This window comes from Schistocerca serialis, chromosome 6 (assembly GCF_023864345.2).
Source record: "Schistocerca serialis cubense isolate TAMUIC-IGC-003099 chromosome 6, iqSchSeri2.2, whole genome shotgun sequence".
NCBI lineage: Eukaryota > Metazoa > Arthropoda > Insecta > Orthoptera > Acrididae > Schistocerca > Schistocerca serialis.
Genome location: NC_064643.1, coordinates 186,191,698 through 186,200,363, shown reverse-complemented (window position 1 = coordinate 186,200,363; position 8,666 = coordinate 186,191,698). Strand labels below are relative to the sequence as shown.

General features: G+C 45.5%; 1 non-coding gene across 1 annotated transcript; it reads right to left on the bottom strand.

Moving 5' to 3' along the window:
• Positions 1-8,303: 8,303 nt before the first annotated feature.
• On the bottom strand, positions 8,304-8,378 carry Trnal-caa (transfer RNA leucine (anticodon CAA)). The gene has a single exon. It is a non-coding gene; the product is annotated as a tRNA-Leu (tRNA).
• Positions 8,379-8,666: the final 288 nt, after the last annotated feature.

Sequence of the window (8,666 nt, the reverse complement as noted above, 5' to 3'; positions counted from 1 at the left end):
CATATTACTGAGCTTCTCAAACAACTAAGTTCAGCTTCTTTCGGTCTTCATATAATCGCTAAACTTGGTAATAAACTTGAACTGGAAGAAGCATATTACTGAGCTTCCCAAAAACTAAGTTCAGGTTCTTTCGCTCCTTGTATAATCACTAGTCTTGGTAATAATCAGATCAGCCTCCTAACGGACGTGTGAATGGTTATACGAAATATTTGGAGAAGAAAGAATAATTTTTTATAATATACCGTGACTACCCCATATATGTGAATATTCTGAATTTAGATTGTATCCAGAACAGATGCTGAAGTGTTTCTATTCCGTGTGCGTGTGTTTCTTGATGGTATAAGGATCGTGCACGCGAGTAGGTGTTGATGTGGCTTTGACGACACTCTTAACTGCCGATTCATTTTAGTTTATTTTATCGATTGAACGAATGATGTGGAACCACGTTTTAAGAAGACCAAGAAATTTTAATATTTTCATTTATATTTCTATCGTCATCGCTTTTATGGGTGTTGTATAATAATTCTAATGATGAAGACTCGATTCTTCGAAAAGCTTCAATTTTTGTGAATTCGTGTTGTGAAAGGTGGTTAAACCTATATTTTAACATTGATTCTGAATGTACGCGAAATTTGAATACTTTATCTAGTAAGTTATTCTGACGAGTACTTCTACATTATGAGAAAGAGGCTTTTTTATGGAGATAAGTTTAGATATTGGTAAAATGTAGTGAAAAATTAGTATACAATCTGCGTCATATATTATGTAACGATTCACTTTTTAGGCAAAGATATTAGAGTGTGTATACAGGTACCACTGGTTCAAGAATCTAATATTCTTTGCAAAGGATAAATCTGTTACGAAAGCACTGAAATCCTTCGTTGGTAAAATGTAATGGAAGGGCGAACCTACTGAGAAAATAAAAAGATAAACGCTTTTAAATAACAACAGCCTGGAAACAGGAGCTGCAGCTCCGGTAGTTATCAGTAGGTATGAACGGTCATTAATACAAGCAAACGTTCTTCATAAAATTAATGTCATAATGGAATTACGAAAAATTAGGGTTTGGTCAAAGCAGCGTAATATAATACACCCTCTTCCCTCTCCGTTGACTACCCCACAGACGCGTAACGCCACGAACAAACAGGGCTGCCGAGGAAGAGCATAGGGGAGCGAAACGAAATGCTTTGGGGAGGGGGTGGGGGGGGGGGGAGCGGGGGGCGGATGCGAGCAAGCGAGCAGTGTTATTATTGGATTACAAGCCCCAGCGTGGGATATAACAGGCAAGGGTGCTCGTGTCAGAAGGGTAATAGTGCTGCTAAGGCGAGCACACATATTGTGGCGGTCAGAAAATCGCTGATTCATGCAGACACAGGCTGTCCTCGATCATTCTGCACCTACGTATACACTATCTTATCAAAAGTATCAGGAAACCTCTATGTAATGGGCAACCGATCGCTAGCTGTCACGAGAAACTGCAAGGGAATGGGGGAGGGTAGGATTATATTTTCCACTGGTTAGCTATTCCTACCCACTCACCTCGTAAATCCAATCGTCATTCGCTTCTTCCCTTGCAGTCTAGGAGCAGCAGCTTGACTATTGCTGTAATAAATGATAACTAACAAGGGGAATAAAGGAGTGCCAATTACTGAAATTTAAGTTTCAGCCTAGTATAATCCATTGATGTATTTTGTAACACTTGCACTACACAGGGCTGCAGTATTACAGGCGTCACAAAGTAACATACACTGATACATACAATAACACTACACCATAACACATCATCCCACACTGCAATCCAGATGCGGCATTCGTGGCAATATAGGTAATCCAAGTTTCATTTACCGGCGCGGATGAGATACTCGCGGGCATCTAATCATGTTCTCGCGATTGTTCTCGTGGTTTTTGACTTCGCCAACCGCGGATTACGTCTCGTGAGGTACACGAATGATTACACAGCATCAAACACGTTTATAGTCACAATATTTACTTGTTCTCTTAGCCTGATTCGTTAACATCTTCACACCAAGCACACGGTTAAACATCTCCACCACGTGACTCCTTCGTTCGTTCTGGAGCGAAAAAAAAAAGAAGAAGTGCTGTCATCATAATCGATATCAGCGCTATATGCTTACAAGACGTACCCACTAGTATAAAAGAAGGCGGGGAATCTTCTGCTGTCAGTAGAGAGGCAGCAACAGCAGCGTGGGTCGGTCGGGAGAGTTCAGTGACTTCGAAAGTCGACTGGTCACTGAATGTCACTTGAATGACAGGCCCATCTCTGACATTTCAACTTTTGTAAAGCTGATCAAGTCGACTGTTAATGACGAGACTGAAGTGGAAACACGGAGAAACAACCACAGATGAACCAAGTCGAGGCAGAGCTTACGTACCGACATACATGGACCGTCGAACACTGCAGACGGTGGATGTACAAAAGGCAAGAAATTAGCTGAAGGAATCACTAGTTTCAAAGCGTTGGAAGCGCTACCGGCAGTGACTGTGTGTAGAGTGTTAAAAAGACTGGGATACCGTGGTAGAACAACTTCTTACAAGCCACACTTGAGCCGTGCGTGGCTCGTGTTCGTGCCATCTCTTATTTAACATCCTGTTTTTGCCGTACTGCCACCTCGTTATGTTAGTTTCAGTTACTTGTGTCACTGAGTTGCTACTTTTCCTGCCCTTGAGCGGCAGCAGCAGCGCTTATCGATATAAGTCCTGCGATATTACCTTTGCTGCACTGCTATTACTTCCCGGATGACGTCTGTCGTGGAGTCAGTTGGAACGCGCCAGGAGTGCAGCTCGGACCTGCCAGTCGGGGAGTTGGAACGCGGCACTACTTCAGTCTGGTTGGAGCAGCAGTGAGGCCCGCATGTCCATGGATCGCTCGACCGTTGCCGCCACACATCACTTGAGCTGGGGACGGTCACCGTAGATCGTCGGTCGGTTGTCCTACCGGACGATGTGAATTGGCCCGCCGATCTCTTATGGGTTGGCTGTGTGTGTGAATCGACTCCCGATTTGTCTTCGTGATTGCTCAGCCACTGCTTAGTGTCGTTCAAGTCTTCGTGCGAGCGTTGTCAAACTGTGTGTATAGTTGGTGTCATCTCCACTGACAACTTGTTTTAAATGTTGACGGCGTACTGGCAGTGAGTCGGTCGGTTGGTGTGGATCAGCCAGGAGATCTCCGCGTGGCGCAGTGGGCCCGGCCAACACCGACTCAAAGGAAGGCCTCGGCGCTTGTTGGTGACGTCACGTCAGCTAGGAACGGCGAACGCCAGGTCTGTTGCAGGCAGAAACGCCTGGGCGTGCTTATCACTATAAGTCTCTTATTTTTGGACTAAATGTTTGGTATTGTTTTGGATTCTGCGCTTTTATTTAGATGAAAGATTTTCTTACTATCGTAAAGCTACAAATAACGATCATAGTTCTGTACTACTGAATCCTGTCGAAACAAACTTAGATCAATATGAGAAGACGCTTTGCCCCATTGCAAGCTTTGGAAATTTTACATTCGAGTAACTATATTTACTTGATCCATTTTGTTATCGAAACTTACCCCAACCCCCTTACCATGAACTCGTTTCTTTTATTTATTTTCGTTTGACATCGTCACTGGAAATGTGAACTAATTTACATGTTTAAGTGTCCAACTGTTGCCAGTCATTAGATTACAGTCGTTTTCAACGAAAGGAATTCTAAACAGGAAACAAAATAGCTTCATACATCGAAAATACTGCTGAGCTTAAACTTTTTTAAACATGCACGTTAGAAAAGATAAATATTCCCGTCTTGCAACTGAAAGGAGAAACTTTATAAGACAAAAAAAATTTTATTTGATAAAACAAGTATCTCTCTTTTGCCTCTTCTTCTGTCCCCCTCCCCCTCCCCCAACGTGTACAATCGCACGATATTTCATTAACATTCAGTGCTCCTCACCCCATAGTCAACCAAGATACCTAAAGAAGAACACCAATATGTTCACAGTTTCTTGTAAAAGCAACCCAGTACAAACGTAACTTCCTCAGATTTACAAATAAGGTAAAGAAGCACGAATGCTGTTGGTGCTGGACCATGAAGTTGTTTTTGTATGTCAATCCTTAAAACAGGTGGAAATTTAAGTTCAGGAGTACACTATTTGTTAAGAAGTGTAATGAATTGCACAATTAATTAATTGATAGCAGAAATCTCTCAGAACAATGTTTGTTGGTCAACTACCGCCAATAGTTTCACATTTTCCTGTGTCAGAGAGGGAGACACCACCATTATGAGTATGCCTGCAACAGACCTGGCGTTCGCCGTTCCTAGCTGACGTGACGTCACGAACAAGCACCGAGGCCTTCCTTTGAGTCGGTGTTGGCCGGGCCCGCTGGCGGTCTCTACGCATTGTTGGAGTGTGTGGGAGCTGTTCCGATTGTTGCGGGGTTCGTGGCTCACCGACCCAGGACATCAAAGCTGAGTGCTGATTTAATTACCGAAGCCAGACCACATTGTGCCACTGGTTTTCATGGTTGGCTGTTGGGGGTATTCCTGTGAGCAACAGCGAGTGTTCGAGTTGGCGAAGTTTGGCCATCGTCCGGTGGAGCTCAACTGTATTTTGCCTTGGGCCGTTAGCGTTCCGATTACCTGCCCTGGCCGCTGACGTAAAATTCAGGCAGTGTCCTTTCCTCACCGTGTTGTCGCTGTCCAACACGTGTGTGTAATTTTGACAGCTTACGCATACTTGGTTGTGGCCTTTTACGTTTTGGCTTTGGAGTTCTTTGTGTACTGGTTGGGTGGAAAGCAAGTCGTCTTGTCAGTGGGTCCGTTGACTGTCTTTTGGTTGGGTTGCCGGCAGATCGGATATACACTCCTGGAAATGGAAAAAAGAACACATTGACACCGGTGTGTCAGACCCACCATACTTGCTCGGGACACTGCGAGAGGGCTGTACAAGCAGTGATCACACGCACGGCGCAGCGGACACACCAGGAACCGCGGTGTTGGCCGTCGAATGGCGCTAGCTGCGCAGCATTTGTGCACCGCCGCCGTCAGTGTCAGCCAGTTTGCCGTGGCATACGGAGCTCCATCGCAGTCTTTAACACTGGTAGCATGCCGCGACAGCGTGGACGTGAACCGTATGTGCAGTTGACGGACATTGAGCGAGGGCGTATAGTGGGCATGCGGGAGGCCGGGTGGACGTACCGCCGAATTGCTCAACACGTGGGGCGTGAGGTCTCCACAGTACATCGATGTTGTCGCCAGTGGTCGGCGGAAGGTGCACGTGCCCGTCGACCTGGGACCGGACCGCAGCGACGCACGGATGCACGCCAAGACCGTAGGATCCTACGCAGTGCCGTAGGGGACCGCACCGCCACTTCCCAGCAAATTAGGGACACTGTTGCTCCTGGGGTATCGGCGAGGACCATTCGCAACCGTCTCCATGAAGCTGGGCTACGGTCCCGCACACCGTTAGGCCGTCTTCCGCTCACGCCCCAACATCGTGCAGCCCGCCTCCAGTGGTGTCGCGACAGGCGTGAATGGAGGGACGAATGGAGACGTGTCGTCTTCAGCGATGAGAGTCGCTTCTGCCTTGGTGCCAATGATGGTGGTATGCGTGTTTGGCGCCGTGCAGGTGAGCGCCACAATCAGGACTGTATACGACCGAGGCACACAGGGCCAACACCCGGCATCATGGTGTGGGGAGCGATCTCCTACACTGGCCGTACACCACTGGTGATCGTCGAGGGGACACTGAATAGTGCACGGTACATCCAAACCGTCATCGAACCCATCGTTCTACCATTCCTAGACCGGCAAGGGAACTTGCTGTTCCAACAGGACAATGCACGTCCGCATGTATCCCGTGCCACCCAACGTGCTCTAGAAGGTGTAAGTCAACTACCCTGGCCAGCAAGATCTCCGGATCTGTCCCCCATTGAGCATGTTTGGGACTGGATGAAGCGTCGTCTCACGCGGTCTGCACGTCCAGCACGCACGCTGGTCCAACTGAGGCGCCAGGTGGAAATGGCATGGCAAGCCGTTCCACAGGACTACATCCAGCATCTCTACGATCGTCTCCATGGGAGAATAGCAGCCTGCATTGCTGCGAAAGGTGGATATACACTGTACTAGTGCCGACATTGTGCATGCTCTGTTGCCTGTGTCTATGTGCCTGTGGTTCTGTCAGTGTGATCATGTGATGTATCTGACCCCAGGAATGTGTCAATAAAGTTTCCCCTTCCTGGGACAATGAATTCACGGTGTTCTTATTTCAATTTCCAGGAGTGTAGTTGGGCCGACTACCTGTCTCCCTTAAGCGAACGTTAATATTTCAAGTGCAGACTGACTCCCGGAAACTTCTGAGCGCCGCTGGCTGTACTACCTTTTCTTATTGGTGTTTGTTTGTGTATTTTGATGGCTGATAGCCGATGGTTTGAATTTGTATGCTTTTAGTTGACTTTTAAATTATGGGCCTTCAGCCGTCTTAAAATTAAAATTCCCGACTTGCTAAGTCTTAGATTGTTTGGGCCTTCAGCCTGTGTAAAATACTGTAAAATAATTTGTAAAATATATTGTAAAATAGATTGTAAAATGTTGTAAAAATTATTTTAGTTGTTTTAAATAGACGGCCTTCAGCCGTTTTTAAATTAAATTTCTTGTCTTTCTAGTATCAGACTGTGTGGGGCCTTCAGTCTAATTGAAGATAAGGTCTTCTGCCTTGTGTTTTTTTTAATTAGTTTTACCTGCAGCCTTAAATCATGGGCCTTCAGCCGTCTTTAAAATAAACTTGTTTGCTTTTCAAGTGTTAGATTTATTGAGCCTTCAGCCAAGTTATAGAATTTACTTACGTGAGGCCTTCTGCCTTCTAAATATTCTGCTTTGAGTCTGAATTTTAAGTTAATGGTCTTCAGCGGTTTTTAAAATTTAAGTGGTTGTGCCGTTAAGGCATAAGATAGCGTGGCCTATTCAGCCGATAACTAAGTTCAAAAATTTTGCTGTATTCATTGGACAACTAAAGAAAAGTTATATATATTTGAGTGTAACTGACAGCCTCCTTTTGGCCGCTTTCCACAATTCCAGCTACCTGTTCCGTCCTGCGGACTTAAGCAGGGCGTTTCAACACTTTTATGCAGTCATACTCAGCGACAAAGACTGGTGCCACTGAACAGCAGATGACTCGAAACGAGCCGTTTGGAGTGATGAAACATGCTCTACCTATCGGTGTAAGGGGTTGGTGAAGTACAGAGAAGCTGATGTTACGTTGAGTGCGTGGTTTTCGTGGTCAGAGTGGGGTTCCCTTATTGCGCTGAAGAGAACGCTAAAAGCGGAAGGATATGATCGCAATTTATAGCATTGTGTACTGCATACAGTAGAGGAACACTGCAGAGTCGACGATTGTTTCAGCATGATAGTGGACCCCGTGATAAAGCGTTATCTGTGAGACGGTGGTTTGAGGACAGCAAGATTCCTGCAATAAATTGGCCTGCGCAAAGCCCAAACCTGACCCCATATGGAATACATTTCGGATGAGGTAGAACGCCGCATTTGCTCCAGACCCCAGCGTCCGACATCACATCCTTCTCCGGTTTCGAGTCTTGAGGAAAGAATGGGCTGCCATTTCTAAAGAGGCATTGGGGCACCTCACTGAAAGATATCCAAGCAGGTTTCTTGCTGTTACAAAGGTGAAAGTTGGACACATGCCGTATTAATTTAGGTGCCCCGATACTTTTTTCGGATAGTGCATTAAGGTGGCACAGTTTTCTTCGAACACAAGTTCTCTAAATCTAAGAAATAGCTGATAACGACATGATTATTAGAATAGATGCACCGAACACCTGTTTGTAATAAGTAATCTTTATTCACGACACACTGTTTCGTCCTTTATCGCCATTGTCAGGTACCTCTAGATTGATGCGACGTCCATATTACGTCATTAGTGAACGGTCTTCTATCACTGTTTCAATAAGATGGTAAACGATGCAAATACAAATGTTAATTATGGTGTGTGAGAGGAACTGTCAAACTACTGTCGCACCGTAACTAACATTTTGTTTTCAAAATATTTACAAAATAGTGACAGTTATAAGACAGTTCACTAATGATGTAATATGGACGTCACATCAATCTAGACGTACGTGACAATGGCCATAAAGGCCGAAACAGTCTATCGTGAATAGATATTACTTATTACAAGCAGTTATTTGTTGCATCTATTCTAATAATCATGTCGTTATCAGACATATATTATGTTGCCGGCACTAAAGAAGAAAAATTGTTGACGATATCTTCTAACATGAAACTTCCTGGCAGATTAAAACTGTGTGCCCGACCGAGACTCGAACTCGGGACCTTTGCCTTTTGCGGGCAAGTGCTCTACCAACTGAGCTACCGAAGCACGACTCACGCCCGGTACTCACAGCTTCACTTCTGCCAGTTTAGAAGGTAGGAGACGAGGTACTGGCAGAAGTGAAGCTGTGAGTACCGGGCGTGAGTCGTGCTTCGGTAGCTCAGTTGGTAGAGCACTTGCCCGCGAAAGGCAAAGGTCCCGAGTTCGAGTCTCGGTCGGGCACACAGTTTTAATCTGCCAGGAAGTTTCATATCAGCGCATACTCCGCTGGAGAGTGAAAATCTCATTCTGATATCTTCTAACAAATTGCGTTTCGCGATAACTACGCCATCTTTCT